The 14,215-nt window shown below is 37.6% G+C and overlaps 1 long non-coding RNA gene across 1 annotated transcript in view; it reads right to left on the reverse strand.

The window, feature by feature from the left end:
* Nucleotides 1-4,115: 4,115 nt before the first annotated feature.
* LOC127016253 (uncharacterized) overlaps nucleotides 4,116-14,215 on the reverse strand; it is a 51,481-nt gene continuing 41,381 nt past the window's right edge. The window contains exon 3 of the long non-coding RNA XR_007766462.1: nucleotides 4,116-4,297. This is a non-coding gene — a long non-coding RNA (uncharacterized LOC127016253). The remainder of the gene's footprint in view (nucleotides 4,298-14,215) is intronic.

Below are 14,215 nucleotides of genomic sequence, written 5' to 3' on the forward strand. Positions count from 1 at the left end.
ATAGAGACAAATAAAATAAGTCACATTTAAGATGACCTTTCTTAATTGATCTTTGCCTGCAATTAATTATTCATTGTCTGTATGTATATTATTTATAATCAAGAAACAATTCATAATAATCTTCTATGATTACATCATATTTTTCTAAATGAAAAATGATGTCAAGAGTTGCTTAGTTTCTTCTATCCCAACTCAACAGGTGTTTCGAAGAATAACGTAAGAAAATTTGGCCTGAGTGAAAAGGAGAAGATTCAATATCAGAGGCATAATATTCTACTTTACAGGAATTTAAAAAAAAGTGAACTCAGTTTGATCTTGTGATTGCATTTTGGCTAAAACAGAACATTGGCCTTTTCACAGCTGCCATGTAACCAATTAATAAAAGACCTAAGCAACAGAAGTAGTTGACTTCAGCATAATGAATGCTAGCCTGCAAACAGAAATCACATAATTTCTGGGATTAGAGCTGAGTTCTATATTCCCCATTTTCAGTCTTGATTCCTTCTGTTTGTTTGGTTGGTTTTTTTTAAACCTTGCTTCCTTTAATTTAAATTCCCTTTCTTCCTGATCTTTCTGTAACAGTGGCATTATAGTGCAAGTAACATAAAAAGGACAGCAGGGAGTAAGGTCTAAAGGGACTGCTTGTTTCCCATCATGTTCACTTCTGCCCAGTAGCACAATTCTGACATGGCCCTCACAGGCCAGGCAGGATACCTGTGAGCATCTGCGACGACCTTAGCCACCTGCATTTCAGATCTTGACTCCCATTGCTTGTGATGATAATGGCAACACTAAGCTTTCCTCTTTAGCTCAAGTAAAAACAATGGATGCATTTTATACCTGAAAACAGCTAAATCATACTGATACGCAAAGAATACCTTAGAATAGTTATTTAGGCAACCTGTGACTGAACACTTACCTCCAAGAAAAACTTCCACTGCTAATGGAGAAATACAACCTGCTTCCCTAATTTGTTCTCCACAGATCTTTTGTCTTCCATCCCCACCCTTATTTTAGCAATTAATGAAGTCAATGTAACTCTTTCCATTGATTTCAGTGGTCTCCAGCAGAAGTTTCCAGCCCAGCCTCTAGGAGCTGCTTTCAGTCCTCTTGGCTAAATGGAATTTATTAGCTTTGCAGCACTACATATTAATTTATACCACCATGTCTGACAGTCTACCTGGGGGGCAGAAAGGCTGTAATTTAATATTTTAAGGTATATTATGTTCATTAAATGATGTGTGTACATTAACTGAATGTAGACGTTAACAGAAATTAATTTTTATACAATAGAGTACAGTATAAACTAATGAGAAATAAAGGAATGTTAGTCACCACACCATAACAAAATATTCTCACATCTACACATGCCCCTGGAGAATTGTTACCTCATGCTCTGTGCGATGGATGTCTACCAACAGTGGGCTTTGTTGTCTGAGGTGACTCACCTGGAATTAGTTAATGCTTCTAAATGAAGCCAAGGAATGTTAACATTTTAAAGAGCTCAGTGATATAATAAACCCTTACACTGGATTTATAGTATTGGCATCATATTTAATTTTAGTATCTGTAATTTTTTTCCACTTTACATGTAGAAAAGTGGTGGAGCGGTTACAATTAAATTCTAGAACATCCCTACACTGCTATTAAAACCTCTTTTTCCTCCTCTAATCCCAAAGCTAAAATGACTTTGTTTTCTGTACTGATCCACCATTACCTCCGGATAAACAGATATGTATCTTCAGAATTATATTCTATACTATGCAAATTGGCACACCACATAAACAAATTACTGAAATGACACAAAAGTAAATGGAAGAACAAAAGATTCTTATAAACCATATTGCTATTCCTATTGGATATTGAACACCTGATTTTTTCATGCCATATTTCTTCCATCTTTAGTGTACACTCCTTAGGACAGACCATTTCTTATGGTATCTGAAGGCAGCAAATTCTGTAAAAATTTGCATGCAGTAAATTTACCCAATAAACATTGGAAAAGATGGGCTGGGCCTAAAACCTATTGAAATCCAAATGAATATTTCAATTCAAGTTGCTTTGGATCAGTCCACAACTGCAAACTACCTTTTGTAAATAAACATTTTAAAATATTAAGTCATAAAAGACTCCTACTTTCTTGTTCATTACGATATCGCCTGCCTTACGTTATTCACCTTCCAAATTATATATCTATATATACATATATATACACACACAGACCCTTTTCCACAAGAGAGACTTAATATATTGAGACACTATAGCTTTCTTAGTATGCTTCATACTCTTCCCTATTTTGCTATTGCCTCTAATGATCTATTTATATTCACTTTTAAGAGACCAACTAATCCAGCTGCACCTCTTCCTAACACCAGATCTTTAGAAATGCATTATAATGGACTTTCTGAAATTCATGATTCCTCTCACCTTTGACTGAGATTCAGAGTTTTCAATGGCAGCATCATGTTCTCACATCAGAAAAAGAGATTACTCTCTGAATGTACTTAGGCTTCACGTATCAAACACAAATATCTAGCAGTCCCTTGGAAATTGTATGCTACCATACAACTATGAAATGGATTTTTCTACAGTGCCAGCGGGACCTCACATTTTTAATAGCTTTCTGCTCAAGTAGCCCTGGAGAGGAAAATGTCCAGGTATTAGCAATAAGCACTGTTAATAGATATTCACTAATCGTAATATTCCATGATACGATACCTGAAGTAACACATCTTAATGTAGGCTTCAAAACCATGTGCCAAAGAAAGCACTTAACTTCCACCTGTACTTGTATATATTATTCACATGACTGAATGCACAGAACAGGAGAGTACCAATGAAAAATTACTAAACAAGTAACTCACAAACCACTTACATGTATAATCATTTACTTTATAGCAACTATGATGCAAATTTAAGCATGGCAGACAGCTCTCCACCACTACAAATGTATTCTTACATAAGATTTCAAATCCTTGTGTGTAGGATCTCAAAAGTCTCTGACCCTCGGAAAGTATTTTATTAGGTGGTCAGAATTTTCAGATCTTTTTCTCCTTAAAATAAAACAAAAATATCAAACTCAAATCTGGTGTATTTTTTAGATCAAGAATAACAGAACAAAAAGTCAGTAAAACACTAAGATTAGTGCCTAAATATTACAGAACTACTTCCTTTTTCCCTGTTTCTTTTTTAATTTCAAGAAACTTCACTCGGTGTAAAATAAAATCCATTCTTTTCAATCTGGAGTAGAACAGGAAGTTACCTACTATAGAACAACTAAGAAGCCTAACCAATTCACAAGGCCTCTGTGAGACATGTCAGGGTTTATCTGCCGGTTATCATGGAGGGCAGTGATGCTGATGGAATGTGAGCGCAAGTCCTGCCACTCTGACTGCAGCGCCTTTCCAGACCTTGTCCCGAATGGAAACAAAAACCAGTTGTGACCATCAGAAATCTGATTAATTGAGAGTGGCATTCTGAGCCTGGTGCTGGTGACCCAATGACTGGGAATTGCCCTGGAGGTTTAAAGTCTCATGTCCTTCCCAGGGTAGCAGTCACACATATAACAAAATTGCCTAGTTAAATTACATTAGCCAACTACTGTTTACAAATTTCAGGATCACATACGGTCTGCCCATTGTTTGGCACAGATAAACACAATCAGCCCTGGCATTTGAAGCTGCTGACAGATTGCCAGCCACTGGTGCAGATGGTGACAGCACAAGAGCGCTAATTACCGATGACATTAATGATGAGGTAACCTGTCTCTCTTCAGCTAATAAACAGATGGAATGTGTTTCCTATTAATTTTTTTCAGATAACAAAATGTTTAGCTTTAATGGTAGAGAGCAACAAAACCAAATTATCTGTTCTTTGGAGAAATTTGTTTTCTGCTAATTGCTCTAAACAATCAATAAAAGAATTACAACTGGCATTATCCCACTGAGAACAGAAGCAGAGAAGTCAAAGTCAATTAGCTTCCTACAGTACGATGCACTCAGATGGAAAGAGTCATTACAACAGAGTGTAAAAGTCAAACTATAAAGCATGCAGTTCCATGAACAAAGCAGGCTTGGATGGAAACTCTAACAGAGGGCTTATACATACCTGTCAATTTTTCATATATCTTCATATATCTTCATATAAACCAAACTGCAGTTTCCAGTTTTTCTTTAGATGCTTCCAAAAAAAGGTAAAAGACAGGTAAGATGACGTCCTTGGATCTTAGAAGGCTCTGTGTCTTAGGAGTGCACTAAGGCTGTAAGTCTTCAGAAGTCACGACTGAGAAATGGCTCATCTACAGAATAAAAAGAACAAATAACCAGTTCAGTTTTCTGTCAATGTTCCATTACTACAAATATGATAAATATGGAAAAGCTGAGGACTCCACAGTGGCTAGTGAAATATTATGCAAATGGGTAAAATAGCAGCCATAGTTGACTTCCCAGTCTTTTCTCCACTATTCTCCATGTGGGGGTGGGAGCAAGGAATAAAATAGGGCAACTGTTGTTGCCACATGAGCAGTGCTTAATACAACGGCCATGCTTCAAGTGAGGAGACAACTTCATCGGGACTGGGAGTCCCTGTCCTGTGTAAGCACCAGATACCAGCAGTGTGCTGAATGAGTGGAGCGTCTGTCTTCTCAGAGGCAGGATTTCAAGCTCTTGCTGAGTCCCTGAAAGTCCTGAGAATTCAGATTCTTGTGTCCTGCAGGGCCATGGCTCCTGGCCCTGCTGAGCAGTGCCTCTCACCAAAGCCCACGGCCTGTCCAGGAGGAAGCAGCCAAGAGGCAGTGGCCCCCATTCTCTTGCACACTAGCCAGCTAGCAGTCTCTTGGCCCTATATGCACAGAAATCCCTGCCGTCCTGCTCTGGACAGGGCTGCTGCACAAAAAAGTTGTGATATCCTGTTTCAAAATTGGGAAGTGGTGATGTGTATTTTTGCATATATCCTCATTTCCCCCACCACGGGTTTACGATACAACAGAAAGCATATATATACATATACACACACAAACTGACTGTTCAGGTTGAAAATTTTAACTAATAGCAATTGGATCAAAGCAGCAACCATGTAGCAAGGACAAGTCACCTTCCCTAGAGGTATTTAAAAGACGTGTAGACGTGGCACTTAGGGACATGGTTTAGTGGTGGACTTGGCAGTGTTAGGTTTACAGTTGGACTCGATGATCTTAAGGGTCTTTTCCAACCTAAATGATTCTATGATTCTACAACCAGCAATATCAGAAAAAAATTCAAGCACATAAGATACAGACATATTCTGCTAGAATAACTTCTCATTGCTATTTTATCTGATTTTCCTCAAATGCATGGAGCTTTAGATTTCCTTTTATTTTTTAAACATTTTTCATGGAATATTTGTTGGTTCCAGTGCATTCAATTAAGAAAGTAACATTTTAACACACTTCGTGTTGAACATAACTCACTTTGTGTGTTGGAAGAGTCAAGTCCACATTATTTCACATTAATTCCTTGCACCCCACAGTTTCTCATCAGTGAAAAGCTTAGTAGCGTATATTTTGCCCCGGAAAACTGAAATCATAGAGCTTTACGTGAACCCTTGACTGATTTAACCTCTCTTTTGGGGTGAGCTCCTGACTCTTCTAGTAAGGAGTGGCTAAAGAGCCAAAGTGCTCTTGCACAGGCTACTTGAATGACAGTGCTTGTCTCCCCCAGATCATTCCATCAAGACGCTTCCCTGCACAGGTTTATTTTTCTACAGCAATGTCTCTAATTTTATACAGGGTAACAATTGCTGGCCACCCAAGGTCTTAATACATTGAGCAATGTTTTCAGCAGTGATGTAATGTTGTATTTGAAAACACATTATCTCCCCACTTTCTACTTTATGCTGTTGCACACAAAGGAGTGAACTGACTTTTTCATGCAAGCACAATTGCAAAGGCATCCAAAATTTTTGTTAAAGGCCACCTACTTTTTCCATGAGTTATCAGAAACAACACAGGCAGCCTATTTAGAAGTGAATAACAATGAATGGCTGTTCTGGGCTGGGAAAGGTTTACATACATCCTCACAGTTCTCTTTCTTCAGAGCTTGTAAATAACAACAGCATACAAGCCCTACAGCACTAATTTAGCACCACATTGTGACTCCCTCTGTTTCTTTCCATTTGCCTCAAGCAAAGTCAAGTTCTAATGACCTTTTTTGGCCACTATATATGAAACTGGTTCGTGTGACCTCGGTACTGTTTTGTACAAAGCATTAAATATTTTGTACAAAGCAAATAGTACAGTCTGTTGACCATGAAATTCCTATGACTGCGCTTAAGTTGGTTTGCCTATGCATTGCTGAATAATTAAGTGTGGGACTAAATTTTGCTGAAAAGGAAAACAAACATTTTGTTTAGTTTTGTTGCAAAACATTGCTAATTCAGGGGCTATTCTGCTGCTAAGCAGAAAAAGGAAATCTTTGAGGAATGAAAAAAATTATGATATTTAACAGTTCTCAGTTTTTATCCTTAGCCAGGACTCTTGTAAAATGAAGACAACATCCCTCTATGACTATATGCGCAACAACAATTAGTTAAGCCACCTGTAACATGCTGTATTTTCCTATGCAAAAAAGAGTACGCAGTGGTTAGAACTGATACTTGGTACAGAAGGAAACATCTCTCTTATATAGACTCTGTTTACAAAGCCACTTATGAAATGTTAAAAATTGCTCTGAATGTCTTGCTTACTTTTCCAGCAAAGATGTTTTCTTCCTGTGCTAACGCAAGACAGATTTCCACACAAGGCCAGCTGAGTGCTAACATTTGTTCTTTACAACATATCCCTCTACAGATGAGACCAAATTCTGCTTTCGTTCTCATTTTGGCAACTACTGTATAAGTAACAGTTGCACCGTGTCATTCTGAATCACAAGTTTTGCTTATGATCTGTAGAACATATCTCATGTTAGACCGCTTTTCTTCCTTAATGCTAGAATCCTCATACTTTATCATCTACAGATACACAGGGTGGATATCTAACAAAACCTAAGTCAGCTCTTACCATGCAACTTTTGTTTTCCCTTCACACACATGAAGCACTCCTGAAGTGTTTATACAAATGAAAGGAAATCTTTTATCATACTCTTTGCTCATCTGGGTCACTTGAAATGCAAAGTGCAAAATTAAATTCCTACAAACAGTAAAACAGTTCATTCCTCTTTCTGCACTCCGCTACACTTCACCATGCACACAATGTGGTAATTGCTTTTGCTTGACTCGTTCAAACAGCCATTTTCATGATGTGACAGCTAGGGCACTAATATATTTATGCCCTTTGTAATCGGCCAGCACTGCTTGTAATTAGGTGCAAAGTTAATTAAGTGCAATACATCTAATAACTGCCTGCCAGTAATTGTAAAGTTTGATTTAGCACATGAACTGTCAAGGTGTCAGAATGGTGTGTTAAAAAATAAGTTGCTAACAGAAAAACAATCCTGCCACAAGCCAGAGAAAAGCACTGTGACAGTGAGTCAGTTGAGAAAAGGAAAAGATATTCTTTTTTTCTTTTCCTATATTTCCTATATATCTTTTCCTAAAAGATACTATTTCTGACACTGGGAAATGACCCCACCTGCATTTTGATAAGTTGTATCTTGCTTTATTGAACAACAAATTGAAATATTTTTTTACTTACCAGTCAATTTCTTCTCCTATAGACAACTCTTCCCTTTAAAAGCTATACATATAGTATTGAATTTTTTAAAGTCTGTAAATGTCATTAAGAGAAAAGATTTAATTTAAAAAAAAATTAATGCATAAAGAGGATTATAAAAAGAATCAAGAAGGCCCAGAGAGTCACTTTTCATGTTTGGGGACCTGGTTTTGTTTGTTTCTTTTATTGCACAAAATATAGCTTTTCTTCTACTGAAAGTCAGAGAACATTATGCATATCCCAAATACTTATATATAATACTAGCGTAAATAACTATGCTTTAGTTGTGTGTGCTTTAGCTAATTTCATGATTTCAGTTCTTCACCTAGGAAAAAACTATGTTGTTCATTATTTTATTCACTACAGGATATCCTTTCTCCAAACCACAGTTTCAAACTACTTGTTCTTGGTTTCAACTGTCTACTTGTGCTTTTATTTATCTCTTCAGTTTTCTTGAAAACCAGCTCCTCTCCTAATGATTGATCATCCCTTCTCCATGAGCTCATTGTGAGTTTTCCAGCTCCATATTCTTCTTTCTTAAATTCAACTTTGACTCACTCAAATGTTCCCTTCACCTCAATCCCTGTATGGTATGAACTGTAAAATGTTCTTTTCCTCATACTAGGCAGTCAGGGCAGGTTTGAACAAAAGCATAGCTGGTCAGCAGGGGAAAAAAAAAGGAAAAAGAACAAATGACACAAATTCTATACATAGAATAATTTAGGACTGGCTGTACATCAGATTAGAAGTTACAGTGAGTTACAATGATGAGTTACATATGTACCACAGCAGCACAAAATATATGCATAGTTCAATAATACTTTGATTATTAACACACAGATGTATGAAGCTCAGAAAATTACACCTATAAGATATCAAGAGGGAAAGTATGGACAATGCTCTGAAGCTTTTTTAGGCCAGCAGATACAAATAAATTGATGGAATTTGTACACATATAGGATAGCCCACAAACCTTGAGAAATAACCTAAGTTCAAGGACAACATTGCTACTTCCAAAGCAATCACCAGTAAAGCTTTCTTTCTAAAATACTTCACAAAAATCAATGTCAGATAAGCTAATCTTTGTGGTTAGTTATTATGAACTGATATTTGATCAGGGAAATTATGCTCTAGATTGACATGAAATTAATAATGCTTGTTGTGTGGTGCCCGATGACAAAGGTAAATGCTAATAGCTCTGAAATCCTAATGATTGCCAAAGTACTCTTCCGAGCTTTGATTAGTGCTTGTGTTGTGCAATTATGCTTTTCTATAATTACTGTGAATTACCATCATGATATTATTATTCTCATATTTTTTATTCCTCTGAAATTCTCAAAATTTCCTGCAGCTAAAAATGGATTTCATTTGCATTATCACAAGCTTTGATTGTTTAATGAAAAATAATTCCATGCAGACCCTCATGTTAAATTGTCCATTTAAAATTTTCCTGTTATCTAGATTATGTTGAAGTGTCCCTTCTTTCATTTATCATTTGCCTTTATTATCACAGTCACTGCCCTCGCTTCATGCTAGATTTCGGAGAGAAGGAAAAAATGAAAGACATTTTTATTCATATCCCCGTCTACTGCCTGGAAGCCCTTTCTTTGCATGTTCTCCCTTCTCCTTAAAATTCCTTATTTGGAAAGCTTAAAAATGCCAGGACTTTTCAGCAAAATGTGGTACCTGTGCTAAAAATACGATTTTCTTTGGTTGCAGAAGGGTCTGCAGAAGGCTACCTCAGACTTGCCTAAGGCTTAGAACCATGCCCTAAGCAAGCGAGATGACCAAGGGCCATCCTTGTCTATGCCTGATGGCTGCTGGATATTTCCCTCTCAAAAAATACACGTAAAGGGGCAGCGCGTGCTTCTTTGGAATGTCCATCTCTCTGCTAGGGGCACAGCTACATCCGCCTCACTACTGAAATGTTTTTGGCAAGTGTGGATATCTTCACGGTTTTCAGTGCTGTAGTGGCTTTAAACTTCACAGGATGGCCTAAAATGATAATCATTTTTCAAAATGAGTCTTCCTTTCAGTTTGCTCAGTTTGAAGCAAATTTCAGGACTGATTTTCAAGGTGTTCACACTCCCTGTGAGCAGTACTGATCAACTTATCATTAATCAGATGGCTACTTAACAGCCTTGGGAAAAAAAAAAACCATGAGATCGCCTCACCTTCAGAAATTAAAAAATAAATAAATAAACCATTTGTTTGCATGTTTCCCAATGATTTTTGTTTATGTGCAGGAAAATATTAGACTCAAAGTATTGATTTTTGTAGTCTTATTTTTTCCCATCTGTAGACATTAATTAATTTTCTCTTTTTTCCTTTCTCAGTAATTTTACAGAACATCTGATGTCTTATAAAGCAATGGTGGTTTCGAGGGCTTCCGAAAGCCTAGCTCCATGGCAGCTTGCAAAACATCAGTGCGACTATGTTGTGGGGGAACACTCAAAGCATGTACTCAGCAATGCTGTAATGAAAATGTAGCTTAAGCCGTACTCGAGGCTAATCTTCAAAAAACTTTTTAGGAGCAGAAAGGAGAGAGCAATTGACTTTAGTAGATTTCTGGATACCATATGCATTTCAAAAAGCATATAGTACCAAAACCAGCAAAATCCATTCAAAAGCCAAGTTGGAAAAATGGTGGGAAACGTGGGTTTGTAAGAGTAAGTAGGAGCCTTTCTCAGAGGCATTGAGTTTAATAATTGTAAAAAACCACCAGATAGACATGACCTTCAAAATTAAGAAATATGAAAGTATCCCACAACCTAAAGAAGAGGTCATCTGATATTTGAAATAGTCCTTCCTACATAAAACACTTCTGCATGAGGTGCGTGTATGTTTAAATAGATGGACGAAAGGAGACAGAGAGACAGAATCTATTCTTCAAAATTTAGTGAAATTCAGTTAACTTTTTGTTGGTTTACACAGAAAGTTTTCATTTCTCTTGCAACAAAAATGGAAAAATCTTGTGACCTTTGCACAGTTTTGATAGTCTTAAGGTCTGATTTGTATGTTTCTCAGTCTAGCTCAAGTTCACCGTCATTTTGCTGCCTCTACATTAAAAGCCTTCACTGCAGTATTTCTACTAAAAGGGTAATTCAGTTATTTTTTAAATAGATTTTTTGAGCTATTTTGTGATGTATTCGCAAATGTTGGACTAGAAGATGGTCTAGATAACTAAATTTATATTACGTATTTCGCTACATATACAGAGAATATTATTTTGTTACTTTGTCTCCCTCATTTCTTACCAATCTTTTTCAACTGGTTCCATTTTCACCTCATATATGCATCTGATTTTTCTCTCACATACACACGGGTCTCCTATGCAAAGTGTTAATATAACACGTGTGGTCACAATTTCACACTTGTAATATTCAAATAGGTTCAAAGTTAGTCAGAATAAGTTTGACCATGCCCATATGTATACTTAAGGAGATGAAAGTCTGGATCAGATGAAGGAAAACAACCATTTTTTTTCAGCAAAATCTTATATAAGGATATTTATCCCTTAAAGATTCTTTTTTTGTTGTTGTTTTCACCATGGATAATAATAAATGAAAATATTTCATCTATAACTTTGTTGTCATGTGGGGAAAATTGAGCCCACAGTGAACATCGGTAGATTGCATCTTTTGAAGCAGAGCTCCACCAGTAAGATTTCATAATGATAGCTAAAGAATGTTGGGTTTCGAAGCAGCAATGTACACTCATGAAACCACAACTTCTTTTCATTTGTTTGTCAGCGCTGCAAACCTGTTCTCATTGCTTCCTAGATGAATCATCATTCCACAGGGCTGTGTACATGTCCTGATGAGCGTGTGCTACATGGACATCTCTGACACTGCCTTAAATATTTGTTCCGTATCTCCTAACCCAGCTACGGCTGCCAAGTGAATGATCACGGCAGTGACACTGATAGTAAGATTAGCATCTTGCACACTTTCATCCCAGTCTGCTTCATATCAGTTCTACTTGAAGTCACACTGTATTAAGAAGGGCTGTTATTTTTAGGTACCCAAAACAATGTTACATAAACAAACAAGCAGGAACAAGTCATGCATCGGGTGTTGACCTTGCCAGTAAGCCAACCTTCTCAACTTGAACCAGTATAAATGTAAATTATTAGAGAAGCTCCCACCCATACTTCATGGAAACTTCCACTCTACCACCCACATGGTCGCTGCCCAGTCTTACCCCTCTCATATGGGAGGTCAGCACAGATCCCGCTTGTTTCAAAATTTTTCTTTTATATTACAGATCAGCTTCAAGAGCCTAGGAGAGAAGCTAATCCTACACACATGTGCCTCTGGTGAGATGGCAACTGTCCCTGGCTAAGGAATTAACACCCCTTTTAAAGTTATCCTCTTTATTCTGAGCTTCCAACAAACAAATCAAATCCAGCATTTAGCAACTGCATGTTTCACATCACCAAAAGCCCTTTCAGATCCTGAAGCTGTACACACTGTCTGCTAGAATAACCTCAGGCATTCTGTGACAATTGAATTATAACCAGCGACACCCTCTTTCCCATCCCATTGCACTGAGTTACCTCCACTGTCTACAGAAGACTCCACATGCTTTCATGCAGGCAGCAATATGCTGGACAACAGCGGGAACATATTATTAAATATTTCTTTTATCTTCACTTACAATAGTCACAAATTTAACCACTCTTCAAATATTTTCCATTAGACTATTGCAGCCACAGAGGTTCCAAGCCTCGGAGACTAAAGGGGTTTTACATGATTATGGCTCTTCAGTCACTTTTATCTAGCCCAACCAATTTTATCCACAAAACCTTGAAGAAAATACCCAGTCACATGCCACAGCACAAGATGAAATGTACGCAATCATCTGTGTTGCTCTAGGCCTCTGAGATATTATAGGTTTGGCTGTTGACCTTTCACTACAGTTTAAATTTTGTTTGAGGATGTTAGAAATATTTCAGCTCCTGAGTGGTTGCCTGTGATTGGAGAGACGGCAGCCAGTGAGCTGGGTGGTCCTTTCTAGTTAGAGGCTTTTCTGGGCTCTCAGGAACTGACTATGCTAATCCATCACTGAACTCAATGTGCTCGAGTAGCCATATTACTTCATCATTGCAACTTACAGTGTAGTGTGGAGGGATTTCCTTTATGTATAAATTGGACTGTCATTGACTCTGGAGCCTGCCAGTAAATAAATATTTGTAAGATTTTTTAAATTATCTTGGTATAACTTTGTGCAATGCTTTACATGTATGCAGGAGGCATTGTTCTTCCTTCCCTCTGAATGTTCTGCAAAGAATGGAAGAGCAGCCTGAATGCAGAGATGTGAAGAAATCACACAGTGCTGTATCCAAATCCCTTCAGACAGGGAAATGGTCTGATGGGTTCATATCCATTAGCATGTGGATATTCTCTTTATAAATTCTTATAAATCTACCTGGTTATGGCTAGAGCAGTGACTCTAAAATGCCTTGTGGGTAACTCAAGGGGATTTGGGAGAGGGAGTTCTAGTCCAGGAACCACTGCTTAGCTGATGAACAGTCTTGGATTAATCACTTTCCTCCCCATGTTACTATTTCTGTTTGCAAAGTACAGAGTTATTTACGGGTAGGAAGCTGTACATAAAAAGTCCTCATTATTATTAAAGGATACTCTACTTTTCACACTCCACTAAACTGCAGGAAGGTTTAAAAATGTGCTGCTGTAATCAGTCAAAACCAGTGTTTTATTGGACGAAGCTGGTTCTACCTGTCACCAAGTCATCGTATGTAACTGTGGCCAAACTTTAAAAGTATCAACTTTTTCTAGGCAGCTACATACACATGCCTGGAGGGATGCATGAATTCTCTTAGTGGGTTAGAGTTTGACTAGAAAGATACCAATAAACTTCGGTAGTTGTATACACCTCTCTAAGTCCTTACTTGGACATTTAGGGACTATATGCAGTAATGCATACAGCTTCAATTCACTTGATCAAACAGCTGTGAAGTCAGGAGGAAGCTCCTGACTGGCTATTTGAATAACCCTTTTAGTGGGAGTCAGATATACACAACATACAATTGTGACTGAATCTGGACCACATTCAGGTTAGTATGTGATAAGATCTTCTAGACAACCCAAGTTATGCTGAAGATGGTTGACACAGTTGACTGCTGTCAGAATACCGCCTGAGTCACACATTTTGTTAGTCAATTCCCAGAGTGAAATTTCAATCACGATGTATAATAAACTAGGCCAGTCACTTAATTGTATTTCAAAGTGGATAGCAAAAGAATGTTGTCTGTTCTAGATAAAAATTGGACCGTAGCCAGCAATCCATAAATCCCTTTGTCCCATCCTGAAGGCAGTATGTAGCACCAGAATATGGCAACATTTTGGAGTCTCTGAAATGATCTTTACCACAGAGATGACAGATGAGATACTGTAGAGCAAACATCACTGGCCTTGCAGCTACTACACTGAAAGAATACTTGGTAGCATGGCTGTGCTGCCAGGATAGGTGAACAGGACTGAAGATGTAGCAAGTTTGAAGGTCTTC

Source organism: Gymnogyps californianus, chromosome 4, assembly GCF_018139145.2.
Source record: "Gymnogyps californianus isolate 813 chromosome 4, ASM1813914v2, whole genome shotgun sequence".
NCBI lineage: Eukaryota > Metazoa > Chordata > Aves > Accipitriformes > Cathartidae > Gymnogyps > Gymnogyps californianus.